The 6,365-nt window shown below is 44.3% G+C and overlaps 1 pseudogene; it reads left to right on the top strand.

Annotated features, from left to right (window-relative positions):
- The first annotated feature begins 236 nt into the window (after positions 1-236).
- Positions 237-688, top strand: LOC109377656 (60S ribosomal protein L21 pseudogene; annotated as a pseudogene).
- The last annotated feature ends 5,677 nt before the right edge of the window (positions 689-6,365 follow it).

Below are 6,365 nucleotides of genomic sequence, written 5' to 3'. Positions count from 1 at the left end.
TGGCCACTGATACCATGCCCTGGGGCCCTAGTGAGACAGTGTAGACTGTCTGGGACCCAATGGCTTCGGTGGTGGAGTTATGGCCATTCAGACTAGGAGTGGCGTGTTCTGTGCAGGGCCGGGCCTGAGCCCGCGCCAGCTATTGACTATACTGTGATTCTATGGCCCTGCAGGGACCTGGCTCGCCAAGAACGAATCCGAGTCACCAGAGTGAAGCGACTCAGTAATTCGTCAAGATGACCAACACACAGGGAAAGAGGAGGGCACCCGCTATATGTTCTCCAGGCCTTTTAGAAAACATGGAGTTGTTCCTTTGGCCACATACATGCGAATCTACAAGAAAAGTGATATTGTAGACATCAAGGGAATGGGCACTGTTCAAAAAGGAATGCCCCACAAATGTTACCATGGCAAAACTGGAAGGGTCTACAATGTTACTCAGCACGCAGTTGGCATTGTCAAAGGCAAACTAGTTGCCAAGAGAATTAATGTTCGTATTGAACATATTAAGCACTCTAAGAGCCGAGACAGCTTCCTGAAACGGGTGAAGGAAAATGATCAGAAAAAGAAGGAAGCCAAAGAGAAGGGTAATTGGGTTCAACTGAAATGCCAGCCTGCCCCACCCAGAGAAGCACACTTTGTGAGAACCAATGGAAAGGACCCGGAGCTGCTGGAACCCATTCCCTAGGAATTCATGGCATAAATGTAAACATAAAAGCTCTCTATTGTTAAAAAAAACAAAACAAAAAACCATCACATTGTCCTTGTGGGTTATTGCAGGATTCGAAAACATAAAAAGTGTGCCAAGGTCTCTGCTTTTCAATCATCCAGAGGTCTGGGGATATTACTCTTCTTCTGTATTTGAACATGATGCTGAGATACACACACATGATGGTTGTGGAGTGTGATCATGTGAACGTGTGATAGTGTGAGTTTGTGAGTGTTGCTGTTAGTGTATATAAATGTGAGTTTAATTGGTGGTATGAGGGGGGAGAAGTATGCTTGTAAAGGAATGTATGGGCATATGTGTGAGTGTATGTGACTGTGATTGTGTAAGTGTGCATACATATGGGTGTTTTCATGTGTGTATGATGTGTGTAAGTATAGTTTGTCCACCATTATGACTCAATTCCTGACTTAGAAATCTGGGATTAAATAGTAAACTGGGATGAACTTTGGATGGATATTTGGAAATACCAATGATTGGTTTGTACTCATGTTTTCTATTTTTTCATTAATTAGTAAAGTAATGAGTGCCCATTACAGAAAATCAGCAAGAAAACAAATAAATAAAAGAGCAGAGCATGTGTTAATTACTCAATTCCATTGAACTGAGTAAGGGGAAGTGATTATCTGATATTTTTAAAGTGGTAGAATCTGTTAAACCATCTGCCAACATGGCTTTTGTTGGCTATTTATTTATAAATATCTCCTTCTTCTATGTCTATATTCTATTTAGGCTTCCTATCATTACTGGGGTCAATATTGCTGCATTACATTTTCCCCACTAAAATTTTCTCTCTCCTTTCAAACTAATTGGCAGGAAGTGTGCAAATGGTTCCAATAATTTCTAACGTACATTAGGTTTCACGTTCTTCCTTTTATTTGTATTTCATTGGCTATCCTGATAAAGTACTTTCAGATTCCATATTTCTGCTCATTACTTAAAGGGTGGTTCAGCTCAGTGCTCTGCAAACTAATAACAAACTATTTTTAGGCAGGAAACCTTCCCAGGTAAGCAGAGGATCCCCTGAAACACACCTGCTTCACTGCCAGTTCCTCACATAAGAGACCTCAGAATTTCCTGCTTCCTTCCTGTCTCTCTCCAGGGATCATGGAAAAGCAGAGCTTCTCCCAAACACTCACAAGTTCTCATTGGCGACGCCCTACTAGAACGACATAATTGTTTTTGTTAATTGGCAACAGGGAAATTATTTTTCCAGAGACATTCCCACGTACGCAAGCCTGCACAGTCATTGCCACTGCAGGTGAAATGAAAATTGCAGGTCTATGGGCGGTGAGGTCACAGGACCACAAACCGATATCTCAGGGTCTGGCCGCCTCCCTCCCACACAGCAATGGCTGCTGCAACTTCACATGGAGCCCAATGTCCCGGCAGCAGAAAGGATTCAGGAGAGTATTATCTATTTCAGGCTGAAGAGCAAAGTCTGTAAGGAAAGGCGGGGTATCAGGATTCTGGGTAAGTGATTATGTCAGAAAAAAAAAAGGATTCTTTGGAATATTATCTGCTCCAGCGCCAAAGCTACAGAGGAATGAGGAAAATTCCTGGGGCTGAGCTAATTAATAAAGAGACGTGGAAACCCAGGCCCCGCCCTACCCCGCCCCTCTACCAGTTCCCACTCACCGTCCCGGAGGCCCCACGCTACCTACCAGCTAGCCCCGCCACGCGCCGCCGGGTCACCCCCAAGCCTGGCCAAGACTCGCACCTTCCCGTTGCCGGAGGCGCTCCGCCCAAGTCCCGCCCAAGGCGGGCGCCGAGGCCCCTGTTTACCCGCAACGTGCAAGCGCAGTTTCTTGCAGACCCGAAAGCGGCTGGAGCAGAAGGAAAGTCAGGCGGGCGTCCTTAACTTTCGGTCGTTTGGATTTGAACCTGAGGGTCTCAGTCCACAGTCCTACACACACGAAGCCTTGGCATCGCAGGGTAAGTTAAAATCAACACACCCGCTGTTGTTCCAGCGGTGAGTCCCAGCGTGCCGGCGAGAGATCCCGAAACCTGATCGCTTTCCTGCGGAATGGAAGGTCTGCGTTCGGGGTCGGTTAACCTCTTTCTGAGGCCGTCCCGCCTGTGGTCTTTCCGCCTTTGGGCCATTAGACACCGCCTGTCGCGTTGTTTTCCTGCTTAAAACCTTCACTGGCCAGCCCTCCCACCCCGCACCGTTTGAGGTCTTGGGAGATGGGAGTCAAGTCCTTTGCGCCCCTCCCCCGAGCCTTGCCACTCTCGGCCTATAGAGGCCCTGATTCCTCCCAGGCCTGGGATTCTGCATTATTTAATAAGAGACCCGATGCCCAGGAAGAGCACACTTTTCCGGTGGGATGGGATGTAGGGAAGAACAGGTGTCACAAGAATACGTTACCTCCCCCACATGGGAGGGACTTTGTGGAAGCGGTGACTGAAAAGGTCAGTCCAGGTCCGGCAATCTGCAGAACTCGGATGTGAGGGCGATCAGGAAATAGACTGAGAATGAAGGGGTGACAGGTCAGAGGGAGAAAAAAGTCAGTGAGGGGGTCCATAAAGAGACGGCAAAATAGAGGATGTGTGAAGGACTTGTAAAGCGACAGTAAGAGTGAAAGATTGTCAGGAAAGTAACAAGCGGAGAAAGAAAATAGAGAAATACAGAGGGTGCCAAAAAAATGGGTACACATTTTAAGAAAGGAAAAAGACTGCATTAAAATTGTACTATTCAATATATACCGATAACAAAAGATGAATACAAATCACGTTTGACTTTTGCAATTACGAGAGGTGCTCAAAGTGGTTTCAAACCGGGGCCCTGCAGCTCAGAGCTGGCGTCCCAAGCCAACTCCTAACCAACGCGCCAGTCGGCCAGCCCCAGACTTTTAGTTTTTACTGTAATTATCACACCATTTGTTCAATTCTCACCTTTCTTTAAAGCTACTGTGGATTTTGTCCTGCCTGAAGATGTTGCACTCTGCTTCATCTAGAAATTAGCTATCATTTGGCGTATAATATCTAGAACTTGTATATAGACAATTTTTATTGAATTTTTACATTTGTATGCTTCTTTTATCTTGCACAGAATTGTAAAATTATAAGTAATTTAGCGATTTCATATTCTCTGATTGACCTTATGCTTTCTTCTTCCTCTATTTTGCATGAAGATAAGTACTCTCCTGATGGGTTCTTGGTAAAATGTGTTTCCTTTTCAGGGACTGTTGACCTTCAGCGATGAGGCTATAGAATTCTCTCAAGATGATTGGGAATGCCTGGACCCAGCTCAGCAGAAACTGTACATGGACGTGATGTTGGAGAACTACAGGAACCTGCTCTCCCTGAGTGAGGATAGTTTTCCCCTAGAAATTGGGATCTGCCCTTGTGCATCTTTGCATTTTCTCCTGTGTCTCTTGGGAACTCCTGCCTTGCTTGACTAAGTTGAAGCAATGTTGATTCAGAAATGAAAAGCTTTATAATGCAGTATCTGGATTCTTCTTCTTCTTCTTTTTTTTAGATTTTATTGGGGAATTGGGGGAGGGGAACAGCATTGCTGTCCTTTTGTTCTGCAGTCTAGTTGTGGAGGACATTGCTTCACTGGCCCATGTTGGTATTATCATTGCGCTCTTCCCAGGTGAGGCAGATGGGTTGCCAGCCTCTGGATGGCCGCTCACGGCAGCTTTTGGCAGCTCATGCCAGATGCTGTCTACACACGGTAGCTATGGCAACCCAATGCAGCAGGGGATGTAGCCTACCTCGTCGCCAGCCCAGCTGCAGGTCGAGCTGTTGTTCACCATCTTAGCTGTAGGGGGCAGTGTTACTGGTCCTCATGTGGGATCCGAACCGGGGCCCTGCTGCTCAGAGCTGGCGTCCCAAGCCAGCTCTTAACCAACGTGCCACTACGTCGGCCCCAGTATCTGGATTTTAAACTTCCCCTTTCTTTAGATGATCTTCCCACTTCACGCTAGGTTAGTGAATGTTCTAGAAGTTGAATAAGTACAAATACTTGTCACAAAACTAAAATTTCTGATTTTCTTGTTTCACTCCTGTGCTATTGATTTGTAGTTACTGGGAGGGAGCTAGATATCATGTCTGTTTCAGGTGAAGAACTGCATTAAGAGAACCAGTGATAAAATTTCTGATAATTAGAGGAGGCCAACAAAACAGACACTATTATTTTTATATAGTATAAAGAGACAGCCTCAAATTTTTAACGTATCACAACTTGCAAATATCTTTTTTTTTTAAAGATTTTTATTGGGGAATTGGGGGATGGGAACAGCGCAGGGGAATTGGGGGAAGGGGAACAGACAAGTTGCTGTCCTTTTGTTCTTCAGTCTAGTTGTGAAGAACGTCGCTTCACTGGCCCAAGTTGGCACCATCACTGCGCTCTTCCCAGGCGAGGCAGATCGGTCACCGGTCACTGGAAGGCCGCTCATGGCGGCTGCTGGCTGCTCACGCTGGCTGCTGGTTACACACGGTAGCCCATGGCAACCCACTGCAGCAGGGGCTGCAGCCTACGCCATTGCAGGTGACTCATGGCAGCCCAGCTCCAGGTTGAGCTGTTGTTCAGCATCTTAGCTGTAGAGGGCAGTGTCACTGGCTCTCATATATGGGATCTGAACCGGGGCCCTCTGGCGTCCCAAGCCAGCTCTTAACCAACACACCACTTGGCCAGCCCACAAATATCTATTTTTAAAATATATTGTGAAATTAATCACTTAGATTGCTAGTTATTTAAAAAACATTTTATTAAGGTGCAATTAATATAAAATTAACCATTTGAAAGTGAACAATTTATTGGCATTATGGCATTTACCAGTTGTGCAACTACCACCTTTATCTAGTTCCACATCATTTTCATCACTCACAGTTAGCATCCATTACCCCTTAAGCAGCTTCTTCACATTTTCCTCTGTCCCCAGTCTCTGGAAACTGCCAGTCTGCATTCTCTTTCTGTGGATTTAATTATTTTGTATATTTCACATCTCTTTCAATAATGTCTTTACTATTCAGGGCCCTTTGCAGTTCCATATTTAAATTTGATCTTTTTCATTTTTCAAAACAAAGGTTTTTGGAATTTGGATAGTGTTTACATAGAATCTATAGACTATTTTGGTGAATATTACCATCTTAAATAATAAAATCTCCCAATTCATAAACATGGAATGACTTACCATTTATTTAGGTCTTCTTTCATTCCTGTCAGCAATGTTGTATAGTTTTCAGCCTACATGAAAACATTCACCTTCAGTTTATTCCTAGGCATTTTATTCTTTGGATGTTATTATAAATGGAATTATTTAAAAATTTTTCTTTCAGATGGTTCATTATTGGCGTATAGAAACACAACTGATTTTCGTGTGCTGAAACTGTATACTACAACTTTGCTGACATCATTTTTAACACTAGTGGTTTTGTCTTTGTGTATTTTACAGAATTTTCTATATATAGGATTATGTCATCTGCACTTAGAGACAATTTCCTTTTTTCTTCTCTATTGTGTACTTTTTTATTTTTTTAAAGATTTTTATTGGGGAAATTGGGAGATGGGAACAGCGCTGGGGAATTGGGGGAAGGGGAACAGACAAGTTGCTGTCCTTTTATTCTTCAGTCTAGTTGTGGAGGACGTTGCTTCACTGGCCCAAGTTGGCACCATCATTGCGCTCTTCCC

Source organism: Hipposideros armiger, unplaced genomic scaffold (genome assembly GCF_001890085.2).
Source record: "Hipposideros armiger isolate ML-2016 unplaced genomic scaffold, ASM189008v1 scaffold_1488, whole genome shotgun sequence".
Lineage (NCBI taxonomy): Eukaryota > Metazoa > Chordata > Mammalia > Chiroptera > Hipposideridae > Hipposideros > Hipposideros armiger.
The sequence above is the reverse complement of the archived record's forward strand: the minus strand, read 5'-3'. Positions and strand labels throughout refer to the sequence as shown.